At 37.7% G+C, this 21,897-nt stretch overlaps 1 protein-coding gene and 1 pseudogene across 2 annotated transcripts in view; one reads left to right on the top strand and one right to left on the bottom strand.

Annotated features, from left to right (window-relative positions):
- Positions 1–15,425, top strand: part of LOC145713000 (uncharacterized) — a 52,172-nt pseudogene extending 36,747 nt beyond the window's left edge.
- The window catches only part of DCC (DCC netrin 1 receptor), a 1,134,523-nt gene that overhangs the window by 980,187 nt on the left and 132,439 nt on the right, over positions 1–21,897 (bottom strand). The window lies entirely within an intron of this gene.

The raw sequence follows: 21,897 nt of genomic DNA, 5'->3' as shown, positions 1-21,897 counted from the left end.
AGAGCAAAACATCTAAAAGTAAATATTGAGATTTGAACTGATGAGAAACAGATTGGGTATTGCCTGTCAACTCCCCAAAGGCCACAAAATAAATGATAAGGTAACAGCAGCCTCAGCTCATTAAAATGTAGCCTATATTCACTGAGATTTCATATGCATGTCTTCCTGCCACTGTCTCCTTAACAGATGTCATGGAATCAGACACACAGGGCCAGAGAAATGAAGTGCAAATACCACCCCAGGAGCCACCGAGACCCAAGCTGTGGGCACCCCAACCTGTGAGCCACACATGCGCAAGTGCATGGGTGTAAATTCATCAGGCAGAAGCCCAACATGTCATTTGAATCAAAAGAAAAATCTGGCATTTTAGGGATTTAGCTCTAACAACTTTCTGATGTTTTGGTGATATAGTACCTATTCGGGCCCCATACAAAACTACCTATGTGATTTTGGAAAATATCTGGACAAATACCCTGCATATTTACACTGTCCTAAGTATCAAAATTATGAACAATTAAGCTTTATTTATTGTGGTTTTTTTGTTGACTTATATGCTTTTTTTTTAAGTTTATTTATTTTGAGGGAGAGAGAGAATCCCAAGCAGGCTCTGTACAGGCAGCACAGAGTCCGATGCGGGGCTTGAACCCACGAACCATGAGATCATGACCTGAGCTGAAACCAAGAGTCAGACGCTTCACCAGGCACCCCCGATTTGCATACATTTGATTGCTAAGTGCAGCACAAACTATATGAATGTCATAAGTTAAACAATTATCTGTGGCCTGTATTTACATTATCCATATCCTGTAGTCAAAAGGGTAAGGCATAAGGAAGAGGACTAGGAGGTGATGAATTATTTCACTTTAAGTTAAAATAGAGGCTGGGCTGTAACCAAGATAAGTGATAATATTGCTACCCATTATTGAATACTTAATATGTACTACGGTACATACTATATTCAAGTGGGATAACATTGGGGCACCTAGGTGGCTCGCTTGGTTGAGCATGTGACTCTTGATTTTGCCTCAGATCATGATCTCATGGTTCATGGGATCAAGCCCTACGTGGGGCTCTCTGCTGGCAGGGCAGAACTTGTTTGGGATTCTCTCTCTCATCTCTCTCTCTCTCTCTCTCTCTCTGCCCCTCCCCTGCTTGTGCTCTGTCTCCCTTTCTCTCAAAAAAAAAAATAAATAAATAAACATTAAAAAAATAAAAATATAACTTAAAAAAGTGGGATAACATACATAAGGCATTTATGTAACAAAAGGAAGCCATCAATAAACATATTCCCCCTTAACCACCCTTACAAACATAGGGAGGTTTCTCTCTCCCCATTTCACAGATGGTGAAAGTGAAGTGTAGAGAGACAGTATTTCAGCCAAGGTTGCACAGACAGTAAGCTGCTCAGCAAAGGCCGGCGGTCCCCAATGCCAGAACCACTGTTCCCAGCTGCTAGCAATGTTGTTCCAGGACAATGCATCACAAAACTCCAGATTACTAAGAAATAGCATTCAAAGCCTTTAAAACTTCCCAGCCCCACTCAATTGAAGGGTAAAACCCCTTGGGGATGATTCATTTTGTAAAATGGCATTGTTTTGGGAATCTGCTTGTTGAGCTAAGATGGAGTAGCTTGTGGCAAAGCATAGCTCCTGCCAAGACAACCTAGAAAAGCTGGAAAAAGTAAAAAAAAAAAAAAAAAAAAAATCAATCCATCAATCTGTGTAAAGGTATCAGATTTTTGCTAAAGCAATGAGAACTAAAGGGGTCAAGATTTCAGAGACAGGAACACTTCAATAAAAGTGAGCTGTTATCCTATGGAAACTTTTTTCCTTGGGGACATTTGCCAATTCTCAGGGCAGAGAAAGAACCTAAGAATGCAAGTTGCCTGGGCACAAGCCTACAGGCAGGAATAGAGAAACTGGTAGGTTTTTGTGGTTTTGCAGAAACACAAATGGGGATGTGAACAGTCAGGATGCTTCTGAAAAGAGAAAAAGAAAACGGAAACAATGTCGGATTCTCCCCAGGACACACAACTGAGGCTATACGGGAGGATGAACAAGTAATTTACAAAGCCACTATGGGAAGAATGGAGTTGCCTGACAGTCCCTGGCTACTGAGGAGATGAGGATTAGGATAAATTAGGGTAAAACCCATTAAAGGAGGAGCCCAAGTGGTCACACTAGGCTCTTTGTTGAAAGCCTTGGAGGACTATATCCTAGGAACAGAATCAATGAGAGAAACTGTAACCCAGCCTGACTCAACTCAGTCCCCTACTGGGTTAAGCTAATAGAAGCTGAGTAAACTAATTATACGTACATGTGTGTATAGTTTACACACATGCATATACATACACACACATACACACATACATATATGGATAGGTATATATGGTATTTAGCATTCAGTCAGGAATGACTAAACAAGGCAAGATACAGGACAATATAATATTAAAAAGAAATAGACCCACACTGAGCAGACATTTTAATTAGAAGTTCAAGGAAATATAGAACAAGCTGGAGAAAACAGATGCAAAGAATGGCTAATTTCACCAGAGGACCAGCATTCATCAAAAGAATCCAATGAAAATGTTGGAACTATAAAACATAAGAAGTAATATTAAGAGCCTAATGGATGGGTTTATCAGCCAATTAGATACTGCATAAAACAGGGTTAAGAGAATGGAGAAAGTCAACAGAAAAGCTCAGCATTTTTTTTAAACAAAAAATTCAGGAAAAATGAGTAAGAGATGGTGGAATACAGTATAAATGTTGTAACCTGCAAGTAGACAGGGAACTATTGAGAGAAAAAATGAGGCAAAAGTAGTATTGAAGGCATAATGACTAAAGGTTTTCCAAAATGATTAAGGACATCAACTCTCAGATGAAAAATCTCATTGAACTTTGAGCAAGATAACACCAACACACACACCAACACACACACACACACACACACACACACACACACACACACACACACAAAATGAGCTGTATCATAGTCAAATTGCTGAAAGCCAAAACCAAGAAAAACATTAAAAACAGAAAACAGATTTTTTTTCTCAATAACTTATAATTGACTTCTCAACAGAAATGATCAAAGTCAAAGAAAATGACTGGTAACCTAGAATTCTACACCCCACAAAAATATCCTTCCAAAGTAAAGACGAAATAAACACATCTTCAGAAAAACAAAAACTGAGAGCCCTTTCCCCAGCTGGCAGCCTGGAGGCCGCAGGACGCCTGGAGTTACTGTAAAGGATGTGAACCAGCAGGAATTCTTCAGAGCTCTGGCAGTCTTCCTCAAAAAGTCTGGGAAGTTGAAAGTCCCTGTATGGGTGGACACTGTCAAGCTGGTCAAGCATAAAAAGCTTGCTCCCTGATGAGAGCTCTTTCTACACACAAGCTGCTTCCATAGCACAGTGCCTACACCTACAGGGTGCTCTGGGGTGAGCTCCATGACCAAGATCTACGGGGGATGACATAGGGAAGATCTAGGGAAACAAGTTCTAGGGAAACAAGGTCATGCCTCCAAGACAGGGGCTGCAGCCCTGGAGCGGCTGAAAATGGTTGAAAAGCACAAAGATGGGGGCTGTAAACTGACCCCTCGGGGACAGAGAGATCTGGACCGAATCGCCAGACAGGTGCCAGCTGCCAATAAGAAGCACTGGGACAAATGCTGGGTTAATAAATTGTCTCAGTCCAAAGAGAGAGAGAGAGAGAGAGAGAGAGAGAGAGAGAGAGAAACTAAGAGAGTTTATCACTAGCAAACCTCCTACATCAAAGAAACTTCTAAAGGGAGTTCTTTAAGCAGAAGGAAACAAGGCAATGCCAGATGGAAACAAAAAGGGTAAATAAATATGTGGATAACTGTATTTCAATGGCAATTAATGCCTTATGGGCTTTAAAACATATTTAAAATTAAAACTCATAATAAAAATCAGAGGACAGGAAGGGATATGTACAGTTAGAGAATTCCAAGATGTTACCATTATTCACAGTAATAGTTTGATTTTAAAATCAAATTGTAAAAAAAAAATCAAAACACAACAATTGATTATAATAAGTCAAAGGCACATGTTGTGTCTAGGGTATCCACTAACAAAATAGTAAATAAATGTGTAACTAACAAGTTAATAGAGTAAAAAAAATGGAATAGTTATAAAATGATTAATTTTACAAAGGCACAAAAGGAGAGAAAAGGGAATACTGAAATCACTGAGATCAAGGAAAAAAAATGATAAACATAAAGCCAAGGATGTCAATAATCAAGTTCCAATGGATGAAATATTCCAATTAAAAGGTTAACACTACCAGTCTGGTTAAACATTTGGGACACAGAAAGCTGGAAATTTTAAGGATGAAAAAAGATGTACCATGCAAATATCACCAAAATAAGCTGGTATGACTGTAACAGCACTTTCAGATTTCTTTTTGAAGATATTCTAGGAATATAAACCCATTCTAGAAAAGAAAATGCAACTTCCTATCTTCTTGAGGGTTTAAATTATTTTTATGTTTTGTGCAATTAGCACTCTGTATTGAAAAACAAAAAGTGAGATAAACAAAGATCCTGATGTTTCCTTGGGGGAAAATGGGTGAGGTTTCCAAGGTGTGATAACAATTCCAGAGTAGCTGTTGCTCCCCAGGGTGTAGGGCTAGCACCCTACATTTACATAAACTCAGAGGAAAATCAGAGAATTGGAACCACCAAATATAACCATAGTCTAAAAAATCTGTAGCACTTTTTTTATAAACTTCATTTCCGGAAACCATACATCCTGAGTCATCCCCTATGGCTTGGTTTATCATTTAATCTAAGACATTTATCTACTTCTCCCTTCTTTCTCTCCCTTTCAAATCCTTCCTCTGTGATCAGCAAATTTATCTATCTCCTCAACCTCTTTCTCAACATGCCCTCCACTTCGTGGCCTTAACTGAACCCTGGATGTTTATGGTCATGGTGGTGACTGTTTCATAATGATGACTCTGCAAATGGCACCACTGCCTTGCTGCCCTCTTCTTTTGCAGAAGCACGGGTCTGGCGAAAGCCAAATCCTGGGTGTATGTACTCTACTGTGTACCTTCTGTCAATCTCACTTCAGTGGCTTTATAAATATTTCTGGAGAAAATCACACACACTGGCAACACTACTCTACTGTGGCAGCCTCAGTTTTTCAGTCATCATGAGAAAGTATTATGTCCCGTCCTTCTCTCCCCATTAAACTTTCCCTATATCTGCCTTCTCTCTTAGCTCTCTCACACTTCAGTGAGAAAAAAGAAATCATGCACTGTGAATTTCTCCATCTTCTTAAAAACAAAATTCAAATCCACCTGCAAAGACATCTTTCTTCCCTCCTCCTGCTTCAGTGGAGAAAACTATCCCTGCTTCTAACACCGCTATCTCTACACAGTCTGGATCCATCTTTTCTCCTCAAGGACCCAGAGTGATTTTCTTCCTCTCTTCTGCATCATCAGGCTCCCACTCACTCATTAACCATTTATTTTTTTTTTAATTTTTTTTAATGTCTATTTATTTTTGGGAGAGAGAGAGAGGTTGAGAGAGAGAGAGAGAGAGAGAGAGAACACAAATGGGGAAGGGGAAGGGGCAGAGACAGAAGGAGACACAGAATCCAAAGCAGTCTCCAAACTCTGAACTGTCACCCTAGAGCTCAATGCAGGGCTTGCACTCACGGACCGCGAGATCATGACCTGAACTGGAGTTGGACGCTTGACCCACTGAACCACCCAGGCATCCCATTAACCATTTCTATCAACATTTAAAAATGCTCTTTCTTAAAACAAGTATTTTGTTTCTACAGTGACCCCTATAGCTGTGGTTACATTTTTCTGCTCCCCTCTCAAGTGGCGTCTGCTTCATATCTTCTCCCAAATGTTCACCGGTTCTACTACTCCAAGTTCTTCTGATTAAGAGAATCAACATACTGTATTGCCAGATCTAACAAACATTAATTTCCTACTCAAACTTTCAGAAATATCCTTACATTTCAGCACTTCTTCATTTGTGAAATAATTTCTTCCTTTGATTTAAATACCACTATTCTCTCCTGCTTTTCATCCTATGTCACTGACTATTCCTTCTTACTTGGACTTCTAATTACTTCATTTCCCCCAGGGCATTGTTTTAGGATACTTCTATTCTCTCCTGACATACCTGTCTACTGTCAAATTTACATCACCCTCAGACTAGTCCTCTGAGCTCCTCTGATATATATGGTCACCTGTCTCAGAGAAACCCTAAAGATCCCAGCCTCCATTAATTCTGTCCAGGCCATGCCCAAATTAAGACACATCAACAATTTAAACCCAGACAGCTGCTCAAGTAAAAATCCCATGTATTCTCAGGTTTCCCTTTCTTCTACTCCCCACATGTAATGTTCCAGTAAGTTCTGTCCAGTCTACCTAAATATACACAAATATTTACATTAATATCATTCGTTATTAATATCAATAATTATTAATAAATTAATATTATATCTATGGCTATATATCTCCCCATTCATTTCTCTGTCTCTATTGCCACCGCTACAGTCCTGGCCACCTCTCTTACCAACATTATTGAAACAGCCTTCTCAACCGTCTCTGCTTGAGCCTATGCCACTAGAAACCATTCTCTGCAAGCATCTGAAGAAATATTCCTTTAACTTTTTATGCTGAAATAATTGCAAATGTACAGGAAGCTGCAAAAATAGTACACAGAAGTAGTGGTGTGTGCACCCTTCATTCAATTTCCCCCAATGGTTACATCTTGCACAACTACAGCAATTATCAAAACCAGGAAACTAACAAGGACACAATGATTGTATACTATGCTATGCCCTTTGGCCACATACGTAGAGTCCCATAACCATTACTGCAGGGGAGAAATCTATTGAAGTTAAAATGATCACTCCATTTCCTCTGCTTAAAGTCCTTTAACAATTTTTCATTTTAGATAAACAAAAATTCAAACTCTTTACTCTGGTCTACATGATCTGCTCCCTGCCCACTCTTCCACCTTAATGCTTGTGTCTCTCACTTTCTGTGTTCCAACATCACTGAATAGTTTCCTTCAATTCCCCAAATAGGATGACTTTGCCCTCAACTTATCCCCGTTGTACATGTGTGTCTCTTTATCTGAAGCACTCTTTCCCTAGCTCATGTACCGCAACAGATCACCCTTGTCAAATATCTAAACCTGTTCTCTCTCAGCACCTGGGTTTCTGTTCATGAATCAGACCACAACTTGCAATTATATATGGAATTGTTTATATATCTGGCATCTGTATTGTTCCTCCACTATATAAATTCCACTGGGAAGATAAAATGTAGGTCATAATCTTCTATCCCTATTTCCTAGCATAGAGCATTGATATACGAAATGTAGCGGGTGCTCCACCTAATGAATAAATGAATAAGTAAGGTGGGATAAAGAAATTAGTAAAATAATAAAATAAAATTCATAGTTTGAAGACATTCTGAGAGCCTTTGATGAAAGGCCTCATGTAAGGCTGGAGAGGTATTAAGTAGATCCATAGTTGCTGGCCTCTGCAGTATGGCTCCCCTCCTGTGGGTATATATAATTCTAATTAATACTAATTGGATTTAAAACTGCATCAAGGAGGAAATTTTTTGTTGTTGCTTACAGCTCCTGAACATCAGATCTGAAAGACACAACTCCTCACTCAACACAGAACCCTCTTTTTATTTTAGAAGCCATCAGCACTGGTCCAGGGATGTAATCTTTTCCCTGTCTTTCAGAAGGGGGTGTGGTGCCCTCCCATCCCTAGCATCCAAATTCAAATAGTTTCCTACTATATAAACCAAATATCATAAATGATGCCCAACTCCAATATATCTTAAAATAGATATGGTAGACATCACAGGAAAAGAGCGGGGGTGAATAAAACAGAAGAACATTCATGGTTTGAAAACTTTTGAGAATCTCTGATGAACAACAAGGCAACTGTATGGAGTCTTTCACTGACAAGCAGGTGCCTGGTTTCCAGTCCAGGCTCTGCTCCCTGCTAGTGAAGACCAGCTATTTTACCTTGGCTTCAGTTTTCTGGTTGTTAAAGAAAAGGAAAAAAGCCTTCCAGTTCATACAATGTACAAAGCTATTCCCCACCTCAAGTTGTATTCATAAGTTGTCATGTGAGTAAGAAAACAAAAAGAGAACCAGAAAAAAAAAAATAAACACTGTTACTGCTGTCTGGTCACTGTTTTTTGAACAGGGCTCTCTCTTTCTTCTCTCTCTTATTTTTTTAATAATGTTTATTTATTGAGAGAGAGAGAAAGAGAGAGAGAGAGAAAGAGCAGGGGAGAGGCAGGGGGAGGGGTATGGAGAGAGAATCTCAAGCAGACTCTGCACCCAGTACTGAGCCCAATGTGGGGCTCAAACTCACAAACCATGAGCTCATGACCTGAGCCAAAATCAGGAGTTGGACCTTTAACCTACTGAGCCACCCAGGTGCTCCAAACAGGTGATCTCTTTTGCATGAAGAAAACCTCATATTTTCTTTGTTGCTTCACTGTAGCATGAGACATGCTATTTTTCCCTACCTTGTTAAAAGCCTCTATTACAGAAATTGCCAGATCTATTAGTAAATCTTAATTACCACTTCTTGTGCTGCTTTTAGCCTCTAGTGGGGCAAAATTGCCATGATTTATGCTTTACTAACAATGATATTTTTACATTAGTAAGCAATTAAAGAGCCCAACAGCACTCCTGGGAACTTCAAAAAACCGTAGAAGGACTGCCATCATTTTGATTTATATCTACTCTAATTGTATTTACAGAAAACTTATAAAGGAAGAATATTGTGTCCAAATGTTTATGGTGCTGACAATAAATGCTTGTAAAAAGAGAAGCATTCATGCAGATGCTTCACATTGCCTGTAGAAGTAGCATATAATGTCACAGAGAATGGGCTTAGACAAGGTTACATCAGGTGGTGATCAGTGTTGGGTCTTAGACTTGTCTACCCAGGAAATTCAGATGGAAGGGATTTCACTGGGGGGTGAAACTTCTATCTTCTGTCTAGGGGGGTGACAAGTGGGATTGATTTCAACTTGGAGAGGGGATTGTGGGGAACAGTATTCCTTTACATTTAGAGTAGCATGGAGATCTATTAACAAAAAAAGATCCATGGTGAATAAAATAGCTAAAATGGCAAGTTCTTCTGCAAGCCATGAGTAGAATGAAGGCCAGGAATTACTGCTTCTCTTCTTCAAGACACAGACTATTGGAAATCAATCCTTCTAATTCAACAGAAAGATTTACTTCTTACATTTTTGAGGCCTCGCCAATAAGACTTCTTTCTTTCAGTCTTTATGTGTTTAGTTTTATGGTGCCTTCTGCAGTGTCTCTATATTTACTATCAAAACCTTACTGTGCAGAAAAAGGCTACATTGTACACTAGAATAATTGTAGGAAAATTATATTGATTAGAATATAAATTTTTTAATTTAAATCTTTTTGAGTTACCCATATTTAACCAAAAGCTGGTAAGAACCTAAACTCCGTACTTTTCCTTAAGTCGCAGAGCCTACCGTCTGAGCAGCAGGGCCAGCATCATCCACAGCTTGTGTGAATGCTGAGTCTCTCCCTATCCCAGACTTACTGAATCAGAGGTGGCATTTTAACCAGAGGATTCAAGGGGACATTAGTGTTTGAGAAACCCTGTAATAGAAGGTTGGCAGAGAATGGGAAGTCAGTGTGTCTATCAGGAAATTTAATCATGATATCTGATATTACAAGGTCCATAGCTCTAAAAAAAATGGTGAAGACGAAGATGAAGAAGAGGAAGAGGGGGGTAGGTGAGGGGGAGGAAGTGGAAGAAGAAAGAAGGAAAAGAAGCAAGCACAGTGGGGGGAAGGGAGAGGAGGAAGGGAGAGGAGGAAGAGGAGGAGGAGGAAGAGGAGGAAGGAGGAGGCAATGGCTTTTTCAAATTATGTCCCAAAAGTCCTCTTTCCTAAATCTGTCACCAAATGAACCAAATCTTTAATACAAAATTTACATGGTTATCCTTTCCACATTTAGGGCATTCAGAGAGCAGAAGGAACTTCTTTGACCTCAAGATTCCTGTTTTAATAAAGCAGCTTATAGATGCCTCCTGCCTAGAAAGAGCAATTTGTGGCAGGTGGCTTAACCATAACTTGAAACTTTGCATTTAAATAACCAAGTCTCAGTGTCTACAGGGTGAGACTTATACAGCATTTCAGAATGAGTTTGGAGGGTCCCACAGATTAAGCAGTAATCAGTGTCGGTTCGAGGCCATTTCACATGAACATTTCTAGAGAAATCGTGGTGCAGGGGTCAAATCTTGTTTCATTTACGTATTTTCCTCTCTCTTTTCTACTAGAGGTTGTTCAACACCAGAGCTGGTGCTGGACACACTGAATATTCTCCTGCCTACTTCCCCAGTGTGTACTCCCATACCAGATAATATTCCCATGGTTTACAAAAGCACATTAATACTAGAGGAATGAAAAAACCCACATCGATTTCGTTTCCACTTTCTTTTCAAGTACTGCTGCTTCATGAAAGTTTGAGGTTTAAATCTTTTTAATTAAATTACATTTAACTGACAATTTCTGGTTAAAATTTCTATTGTGAATTCCAGATGATTGTAGAGTCTTGGAGAACCTGAGGAAATACAGTTAACCAAAGAAGATACTCAAAAATGAGGAATAATTCTAGGGAAAGTGAGGATGGTGGTAGACAAATAGGGAATAAGCACAAAACAGCCTCTTCTTTCTTTTTCAAGTTTTTCTGTTTGTCCTCAATCCTATCAAGAAACATTTCTGATCAAGAATTAAAGAAATGTCCAGTTGGGATGAAGACAATTATGAAGACATAATCCTGTGCAACCAAATCTTTGTCAGCATCTCTTTTTTCCCCCTAGTTTTATTGAGATGTAACTGACATACATCCTTGTAGAAGGTTAAGGTGTACAGGATGATGGTTTGATTTACATATTTTGCAAAACAATTACTGCAAGTTTAGTTAGCGTCAATTACTTCATACAGATACAATAAAAAGAGAAAGAAAAAAAGATTTTTTTCCATGTGATGACAACTTTTAGGATTTACACTCTTAACAACTTTCATATATATCATACGGCAGTGTTGAGTATAGTCACCATGCTGTACATTCACATCCCTAGTACTTGCTTATTTTGTAACTGGAAGTTTGTACTCCTTGACCACCTTCATCCAATTTCCCCTTCCCCAGGCCCCTACCTCTGGTACCAACAAATCTGATCTCTTTTTTGTTTGTGTGTTTAAATTCCAATATAAGTGAGATCATACAGTATTTGTCTTCTTCTCATTTATTTCACTTAGCAAAATGCCCATCAGATCCATCCATGTTGTCACTAATGGCAGGATTTCCTCATCTTCATGTCCAAATGATATTCCACTGTATGGATGTGTGTGTGTGTGTGTGTGTGTGTGTGTGTGTGTGTGTGAGTGTGTACTTTCCCCATTCATTTGGCGATGGACACTTAGGTTGCTTCCATATTTTGGCTACTGTAAATAATGCTATGGACATGGGAGGGGGCAAATATCTTTGTGAAATAATGTTTTCATTCCCTTTGGACATAGTCCCAGAAGTGGGATTTCTGGATCATATGGTAATTCTATTTTTAATTTTTTGAGGATCCTCTATACTGTTTTCCATGATGGCTGCACAAGTTTACAATTCTACAAACAGTGCACAAGGGTTCTCTTTTTCCACATCCCCTCCAGCATTTGGTATCTCATATCTTTTGTTAGTATCATCTCAACCTGTTTAGTGATTAAGTGGCATAAGAAAAGAATTTCTCACGCTCCTAAAATACTGAGTATCTTAAAGACGACTCATATTGTGACTAGCCTTGTAATCAGAGTAATAGTTTTTTCAGTTGTCTAAGGGCTGCTACAGAAGGCATTTCAATGCTTCCTTTAAAGTTTATTCTTCTAAATAATTTAGTGCTTTTTAAAAATTATTTCAACATGTTTTTCATTATTGTTAATCACAGCATCCCAAGGAGACCCAATGGGCAGACAATATTTTCTCCATTTTATAGATGTGTTAACTGAAGCATTTCTGGATACAGGGTACTTTGATGAAAAAAAAAAAAAATAAGTACCAGAGTTCAGTTAAAAAGTCTCCTAACTTGCTGCTTAATATTTAACACCACTCACCTTCCCAACTGCATCTACATTTTACAGTGATGGGGTTCCCTTTAGATATCTTAGTCACTGGTTGTGATGCTACTGATTATTGCCACAGTTTGGCAAAGACTACTAGGCTCACTTCATAATTGGAAAATCGACAGATAAACACATATCCAACCCATCCAGATACCCACTAAGCCTTCCAGTCCACAGCATAATATCTGGGAGCATTTTCAATACAGTTATTAATTCCTATCTAAAGGTTTCCGAGTGAATACATTTTATGCCTTTTCTTAGTTGTACATTCCAAGTCTAAAATCTGAAACTACATCCTGCCTAAAAGAGGTTTTCCTGTTCCCCACAGAGAACAATAGCATATGTCTCTACTGTTTAAGAGATAGTGAATAATTTACCAAATCAGAACATTCTGTAAAAGACACTGTTTTTGCTTTGATGCTCTTGTGTAACTGCCACTGACTTTAATGAGAATTACACACATCTGTCATTGGGCAGAATCAACCCCATTATTTATTAAAGCTGAAACCCACCATTTTCCATAAAGCTCTCCTCTAGTCAATAATTAACAGATATAAGACTCACAGATTTGTGGTGCATACTCTATCTTTCTGATGAGTAAAACATGGTGGTGAAAGAAAACGAGCTAGGGAGAAATATCCTTGGCCTGACAGTCTTTCTCCTGTTTGTTGTAGCCACATAACTAGATTTTCCACCTTTGGTGATTAAGAAGGAAACAAATAGCTTCAATATTTGTTTGTTTCATTGCTATCACATATCTGTTATGGCAAGTAATAGGAGTTTATTTGATTAGTTGGTATAAATCAACCGCTTTATATTTTCCAAAATCACCAGGAGGATATAATGAGGACATGAGGTCCATATGAAGATCTTGAGGAATATGTAACCTTGAACTCTATCCTTGTTACTCAGATGTCTTATCAGTAGCCTAGTTGTACTGGCATCTATGGGAACTTGTTAGGAACAGGGCCCCACACAAGTCTACTAAGTCAGAAATGCTGAGCTATCTCCTATTAGTGTGTTAACAAGCCCTCCAGATGATTCTGATGCTCACTGCAGTTGAGGAACCACTAATCTATATACTATTATCCATGACCTTGGAAAATAATTGCCATCTGAGAAAAGATGGAAAAGTAGTACTAATATTCTTACACTTCTTTTTTGTGTGATTATATATTATAAAATTATATTACTTTGTAATACAAAATATGCTTCCAAATAAAAATTATCCCTCCTATTTTCGATTAATTTCATAGATCATATTCATTGTTGAATTATCCTTTTTGGTTTAGAAAAATAATGCTTTTCATGTTTAACTACTTTCTCTTTATGACATTTAAGTGATTCTTTTTTTGCCCTTTGAGTTCCAATTATTTGTTATACCTTAATTTATTCTGCAATTTTCATTGAAATAGAATAAAATATACCAAATAAAACACTCATAATACTTGTACAATTCTTCTCATAATTTCTCTATCATTATCTACTTCTCCTTCACTAGTAAGGTCTACTAAAACATCCTTTTCTCTATTTGGCTAAAAATATTTTAGTACGAAGTGATCCTGCCCATTTATTTACTATCCCCCCAAGTCTTCTGATACTCAAAGAGTCGCTGTTTGTTTTACAGTACTTTGTAATGGGGTTTGGGGGTGGGTAAAAGCTATCAGTGCCAGTACACAGCCAGACAGTGCATAAAAATGTCTAATGATGCAATTTATCTGCTAGACCAAAATACATTTCATGGGATGGAAGAAATAACTCTTTTAGTGCCGCATTCTTGGTACATTGTGCATTCAAACCTCCTCAAATTTTCTCTGGCAACATAGTCCATATTGCGATGATGGATAACTGATTTCCAGCAGTGCTGTAAAGTGATTATTAACCCATAAGCATTCACCTGCTGAGATATTCTATGGTTTTAAAAAAGTTAAGAACCATTTCTACACTGCTGGAGCTATTATAATCTTTTTGAAGCCTTCAGTGTAGGACCTCCTGTCTCTTACCATATTTCTGTATTAATTTAAGCCGATTGCCAAGACTTCTTAGCACCTACAGTCTAGCTCCAGAACCACAGAAGAAACTACATGTCATGTTATGAAGGAGAATGTTACTGTGTGGCATAAATGCAACATATCAGTAGTCACCATGTGGAACCTTCAAATTACAAATCTCAAAGGTCAGAATAATAGGAGTATCCCATCAAATCACAGAATTGCAGGGACAAAAAGAACCTCTGACATCACCAAAGCCAGTTACTTAAAAAAAAAAACATTTGGAAGGAAGCAGGGGACCAGGGGTGCTGGAAAACCTAATCTCCCAAAAAGCAATCAAACAACAAAATCTTAGAACCTTAGGTGGAAAACAGACCAAAGTGGCCTGCTCTGGCTGAAGGATGAAAGGGTAAAGAGTCACCCTATTTCTCTCTGCTCTTGCAGAGATCTGCTTAGGCATCTCAGAATCACTAGTACCTAGCCAAGCTCAGAAACTTCTGGCTTAGTGCAACTCCTTATATCTTACAGATGAGAAAACTGAGACGAGAGGATCTAAATCACTTGCTCCCCAACTTCAAAGATTATTGATAACAGAATTTGGCCAATTTATATGTATCCTGACTCTTAGTCCACTGATTTTTCCACTAAATTGTATAAAAGCAGAAGCTGACCAAGGAATCCTGAATGGGAAAATAAGAATAGTAGAGGCTATTCTTGGAGTAGGGGTGGTGTTCATTACAGGTGCCATCTCACTCCTGAGGCAAAACAGGTCATAATAAAATCTAAAATAATGTCAGGAGTAGGTATGACCAACCAGAGATGCCTCCCTGCTCTGAACATAAATGAGACTGGCACAAAGATCCACACAAAACACCAAGAATAAACAGACTAGGCAAGAGGGCCTTGATAATCATTACCTTTAAAGTGGAGGGAAGAGAATGCAGTTTTAAACAGAAAAAGCAGGGGAAATCACATTGTAAGAAGGCACCTGGCTGTAAGTTTGGTTACTTTCTCTTCTTTTGATCCCTATTTAAGGAAAGTCGTTAGCATGAAATATAAAAACAAAGTAAAAGAACTTGGAGGAAAGAGATCTGATTCAGGGAGAAAAATTCTGGAAAATAACAACAAAGTAAAACAAATTGTCAATATTCTCAGAGAGCTAAGAGACGGAATTGTCTCCACTGAACAAGAACATAAAGCTGTAAAAAGGGAAAATTCAGAGAACAATTCAAAGAGTTCTTGAATATGGAAAATATAAAATAGAAGCAACAGCTGGGATAAACAGATTTCCTGAAAAGTAATCCACAAAGATCAAAGGATAGATAATAGGTGAAAGTAAAAAAAAAAAAAAAAAAAAAAAAAAAAAAAGACAAAACCTGGAACAACAATACTGGAAGTTAAGCATCCAGAGCAAGAGAAGAAATTATCAACAAAATAATTAAAAAAAAAAAATCTCACAGAACTGAGAGGACCTAATTTTTGAGATTAAAAGACCCACCACATGGCTAGTGGAATAGAAGAAAAACACTGATACGTTATAAAGACTAAAAAGAATCTATATGCTTCTAGTGAAAAAAATAATCACATAAAAATTATATGACATTAAAATGGCTTTGGACTACTTGAAGCTACATAAGAATGTAATGTTGAGGCACCTGGGTGGCTCAGTCACTTAAGCATTGAACTCTTGATTTCTGCTCAAGTTGTGATCTCATGGTTCATGAGTTTGAGCCCTGCATCAGGCTCTGTGCTGACAGTGTGGAGCCTGCTTGGGATTCTCTCTCTATCTGCCCCTCCCCTGCTCTTGCTCTCTCTCACTCTCAAAAATAAATTAAAAAAAACTAAAAAAAAACAAAAACAAAAAACAAAACCTAAAAAAAAAAAGAATGTAATGTTTTCAAGGTGTTGATATCCACCCACATATCTATTCCTAGATAATTTGTTAACAATATTTATATGTAAAATAACGATATTTCAGACATGCAAAGTTTCACAAAACTTACCTCCATACACTTTTTCTCAAAAGCTATTGTTGGAGAAAGGATTGTACAAAACTGAAGCACTAACATGAGAAAGGAAGACAAAAATGTGGTGAGTTGAATGGTGTGGCCTCCTTCCAAAATATGTCTACCCAAACCCTGAACGTGTGGCCTTACTTGGAAAAAAGGTCTTTGCAAATATAATTAACAATTAATTAAGTTAAGGATCTTGAGATGCGGTCATCCTGTATTTGGGGTGATCCCTAAATCCAGTGACATGAATCACCATAAGAAACAGCTAGAGAGTGATAGATTTGGTAAGACACAGGAGAGAAGGACATGTGAAGGACGAGGTAGATGGGAATTATATAATACCAAAGGCAAAGCATGCCTGGAGCCACTAAAAACTGGAAGAAGCAAGGGTACATTATTCTCAGAGATTCCAGGGGTGTGTGACCATACCAATACCTTGATTTGGGACTTCTTGCCTCCAGAACTGTAAGAGAACGAATATCTGTTGTTTTAAGTCATCAAGTTTGTGGTAATTTGTTATAGCAGCCCCAGGAAACAAAAACAAAGGGATACAGGAAATGGTAGCTCAAACACAGGAAGAGGAATTGAGGATCATTAGTGGCATTAGAGGATCATTAGATGGCAGTGAAGGGAGATCTCAGGATGACAACTGTGGAATCAGTCCAAAATGGCTCTGGAAGAATCTTCTTCAAAAAGATGACATTAATTAGTGACTTCCTGGTGTCGATAAATTTTTAAAAGGAGATTTAGTTAGGGGCGCCTGGATGGCTCAGTTGGTTAAGCATCCAACTTCGGCTCAGGTCATGATCTCACAGTTTGTGAGTTTGAGCCTCACATCAGGCTCTGTGCTGTTGGCTCATGGCCTGGAGCTTGCTTTAGATTTTGTGTCTCCCTCTCTCTCTGCCCCTCCTGACTTGCGCTCTCTCTCTCTCTCTCTCAAAAATAAATAAACATTAAAAAAAAAAAAAGGAGATTTAGATAATTGGCAGATAGTTTGGGTTGGGTTAGTGACAAGTACATAGACAATTCAGCAAATGACATTTTAGAATGGAAAAGTAAATACGATCTACCAAAGGTCATAAGAGGGTAAAGAATAAATACGGATCTGATCAACAGTATGATAAAGCTGTATTAGAAGGGTGAAGGATAGAAGCAAGTGCATAAGGTTGTATGTGTATGCAGGTGGATGGGTGAGTATGGTGGAGTAATAGTGGAGAACGAACAAGAAGTCAGGCATTTTCATTCCACAAAAATGAATCCCTCAAACTGAAAAATGAATAAATAATGATACGGTAGTAAATATCAGAAGGATTATCTAAATAATTGAAAACAGTTAATTCCAGGGGACAGCAATACATTTTGTAATGATTAAACAAAATATTTAATATTTAATAAAACTAAAATTAAATAATTTTGACATTACTCATGTTATTTTACAGTAATTTAATTTTACTTAACCATTAGTATTGCTCATAATATTTTCGGTACTCTACTCATGTATTCTTCAGCACATTCTTGTGGGGAAGGTACTCATTTTAATGATAAGGACCCTTGGGATACATGGTCACGTAATAGTGTCAGAGCCAGATTTGGAAACTAAAGAGGCACTTTCAGGATTCCTACATTAACCTCACCATTTCTTACAAAAGAAGATATTAGAGGGGATCTAGGAATACTGTTTAATAAATCTTGTAGAACTGGTATACTCTCAAAGTTATGTAAACATAAAGTTTTGGTTTAAAAAATAACCTGTGGAAATACTTGATCAGAAGATAAACGCTGCTGCTCTGCCATTTTCTTTGATGCTGACTCTGCCTAAGAATCAAAGTAATCTGGGGGTGGGAATGGGCTGTGATAGAGGGGATGGACATTCCCCTCTATCAGATAAAAACTCTGACTGCTCTTGGTTGTTCCAGGTATCAAATGGTATAATTGGAAAGTACCACCTCCAGGACTGCCTGTGATAGGCAGGAAGGTGGATAAAGGTGTGGACCCCCAAGGAAGGGGGAACTTGGGAAGTCCTTGGGAAGACAGCCTTGCAGCCACATGCACCAGACTGGCACACATCCCTACAACATTTACATTCTTGGGTCAACACTTGATTCCCATGGATTGAACCACCACCTGTTTAATCCTAAGAAAATTGAAGAATTTAAAGAAATTTATTTGCATGAAAATGAAGCAAAATATTTGTTTGCTTTCTTCAGTTGTGCCTGAGTTTACTTAAGAAAATTATCTCCATTCTATATGAGATGAGTAAGTGAAGTATTCAAAGACATCCTCATTAAAGGTAATAGATTTTTAATTTTACATCTAAGATGATATATTATGATAGAAACTTTTGAAAATTGCTCTCTTAGTAATTTTAACAAGATTTTCCTACTTTATCTACTCAAAATAGGTAAATGAAAAGGAAGTTCAGGATCTAAATATGTAAATTAAATATATACATTTAAATTTAAATTACATATATATATATATATATATATATATATATATATATATATATATATGTATGTATTTGGGGGCAGTGTGGGGGAGGGTATATCCAAATCCTGAATACTATAATGAATTGGTTAATATGGTTGACAATGCAGAAATTTAAATAAAATTAAATTATTGCAGCTTCAAAAACTATGGACGTTTTAGATTTCTGACTGCCAAAGGGTAAATTCAGGAAAGACACTCCAATCATAGAGACATTTCTTATATTTCTAATAACTGGAAGAGCTATACTTCATGAATATTTACCAAAACAAGGCTCTAAATTTTAGACTTTAGCGCAATCTAACTGTTCTAAAAATATGCTGACTCATTCACCTTGCACAACAAGCTTATGGCATTACTACTTTTAATATCATCATTATTTTGTAGAAAGTGGCACGGAGAGGTCAACTGGGACTATCAACTTGAGTTGATAGCTCCAAAATCCAGGATCTGCAACACTGCATTCTTGAGGATCATGTTTGCTAGTTATTATAAGTTGTAGGACCTCATAAGATGTTCATTGAAGGAAATGCATGACCAAGGGACACATGCTGGTCAATTCACGGCCGTATCCCTTGTCTCACTTAGATAACTTCAAGAAACATGAGAAGAATTCTCATTTTAAGCTAAAATGAATTATTATAATAGATCAATAATTTAAGTATCCACATGCATTTTCTTTCTTTTTTTTTTTTTAATGGTTATTTATTATCGAGAGACAGAGAGAAACAGAGCATGAGTACGGGAGGGCAGACAGAGGAGGAGACACAGAATCCAAAGCAGGCTCCAGGCTCTGAGCTGTCAGCACAGAGCCTGACGCGGGGCTCAAACTCACAAACCATGAGATCATGACCTTAGCCAAAGTCAGGCGCTCAACTGACTGAGCCACCCAGGCACCCCTCCACATGTTTATTTCTATGCAATAAATTAGTGGTTGGTTTTGGCTTTTGGTTTGTTTATTCTAGAATATTAGGTTGATGTAGTGTTACATATGAAGATAAGAGAACAGAGTTTTTGGCTTTTTGTTTGTTCTAGAATGTTAGGCTGATGTAGTGTTACATATGAAGATAATAGAACAGAAAGAACAAGTCTTTTAGATTTAGGCTAACTTGGGTCCACTATGTGACTCGGAGCAAATTTTGTGACTGCTAAGTTTCAGGGTTAATAATAAATTTGAATGTACTGTGAAGACAACTATATAGAATAATTAGCAGAGAGTTCATCCTCCATTTATATGAGCATGTTTTATGACTGGCAGGGTCTATGATAAGTATATAGTTTGCTACCAATCAATAAATTGTAACCACTAAATTCTACTCCTGAAACCAATACTACACTATATGTCAACTAACTTGAATTTATTTACTTATTTTTAAAAGTTTATTTATTTGGTGGTGGGGGGTGGGTGGAGAGAGGGAAAAAGAGAATCCTAACCAGGCTCCACCCTGCCAAGGCAGAGCGGTGATGCAGGTCTTGTTCCCACAAACCATGAGATCATGACCTGAGCCCAAATGAAGAATCAGATGCTCAATTGACCAAGCCACCCAGGTGCCCCAAATAACTTGAATTTAAATAAAATCTTGGAAGAAAGAAAAAATAAGAAATAGGACAGATCTGAGAACAAAAATACTCTTCAAAATAATTTCCATTAGGGTGGTTCAAGTAGAGCTCAGAATGAGGGAGGGAGGGAGGGAGAGGGAGGGAGAGAGGGAGAGAGGGAGAGAGAGAGAGAGAGAGAGAGAGAGAGAGAGATCTTCAGAGATTTATTTTAGCATGGGAGGTCCTCATTTTATTCATTGATTTTCTTTGTATTCTAGCCATGTTGATGCAGAAAAGATCAAATTTAACAGGAAATGTTGTCTGCGTTTGTCCTCAAATTACACTTGAATGGATTAGCTAACAACCATAATTTTGGAATTACAGTGTGAAGAAGAGAGGCCACTTGAAATAAAACTCACTCAGAATGAGAAAGAGGAGGAGCAGGGAGGAGACAGGGGGACTGGTGCACAGGAATGATTTTACAGATATCCTAGTAGCTTTCATTGCCCAGAAACATCACCAGAACTATGCCTAAATAAACTATAGGCTACAGATGAGCATTTCAAGTTAAGACCAAGGGACTAAGAATAAAACAACTCCATAGTGCTTAGATTATCCAAGATGATGAAATGTGTTTTGGCAGTAAGTGATTTTTCTAATACAATCAAGTTTACAGAAAATTTTACCCTAGAAACACAACTTGAAAGACTAAATCCATACTCTTAAGACATTCTATATATGTGCTAGCATTTAAAAGTTATGGATTATTGGACCTTGACAATGAGCCAGTTGCTGTGCTAAGCACTGTACATATTGGTATGTTTATTTATTTATTTAAGAAACTTTGAACTGGTGAGTTTTATTGCATGTAAGTTACACCTTGATAAACCTAAATCTATTATTTTTTTCATTTAAACTTTAGTTACTTAACATACAGTGCAATATTGATTTCAGGAGTCAAATTCAGTGATTCATCACTTCCATATAACACTCAGAGCTCATCACAATAAGCACCCTCCTTAATGTCCATCACCCATGTAACCCATCTCCCAACCACCTCCCTCCATCAACCCTCGGTTTGTATTCTATTGTTAACAGTGTCCTGTGGTTTGTTTCCCTCTCTTCTTTTTTTTTCCACACCCTTCTCATATGTTCATCTGTTTTGTTTCTTAAATTCCACATATGAGTGAAATCATACGGTATTTGTCTTTCTCTGATTGACTTATTTCACTTAGCATAATACATTTTAGCTCCATCCACATCATTGCAAATGGCAAGATTTCATTCTTTTTGATGGCTGAGTAATATTCCATTGTGTGTACTATTCCATTATATGTATATATACACATACCAAATCCTCTTTATCCATTCATCAGTCGATGGACATTTGGGCTGTCTCCATATTTGGCTATTGTTGATAATGCGGCTGTAAACACTGCGGGCATGTACCCCTGAAAATCTGTATTTTTGTATCCTTTGAGTAAATACTTAATAGTGCAATCGCTGGATCATAGGATAGTTGGTATGTATCATTTAAATCTCACAAACAAGTCTATCAGGTAGTTACTATTATTCCTACCATTTTAAAAGGGGGAAAATGAGGAACGAAAGTCAAGTAACTTGCCCACAGATCATGCCTGGCAGATGGCAAAGCTTGAACTTTTTAATAATCTGACA

Source organism: Panthera onca, chromosome D3 (genome assembly GCF_046562875.1).
Source record: "Panthera onca isolate mPanOnc1 chromosome D3, mPanOnc1 haplotype 2, whole genome shotgun sequence".
Lineage (NCBI taxonomy): Eukaryota > Metazoa > Chordata > Mammalia > Carnivora > Felidae > Panthera > Panthera onca.
Note: the sequence above shows the minus strand (reverse complement) of the source record. Positions and strands in the feature narration are given on the sequence as shown.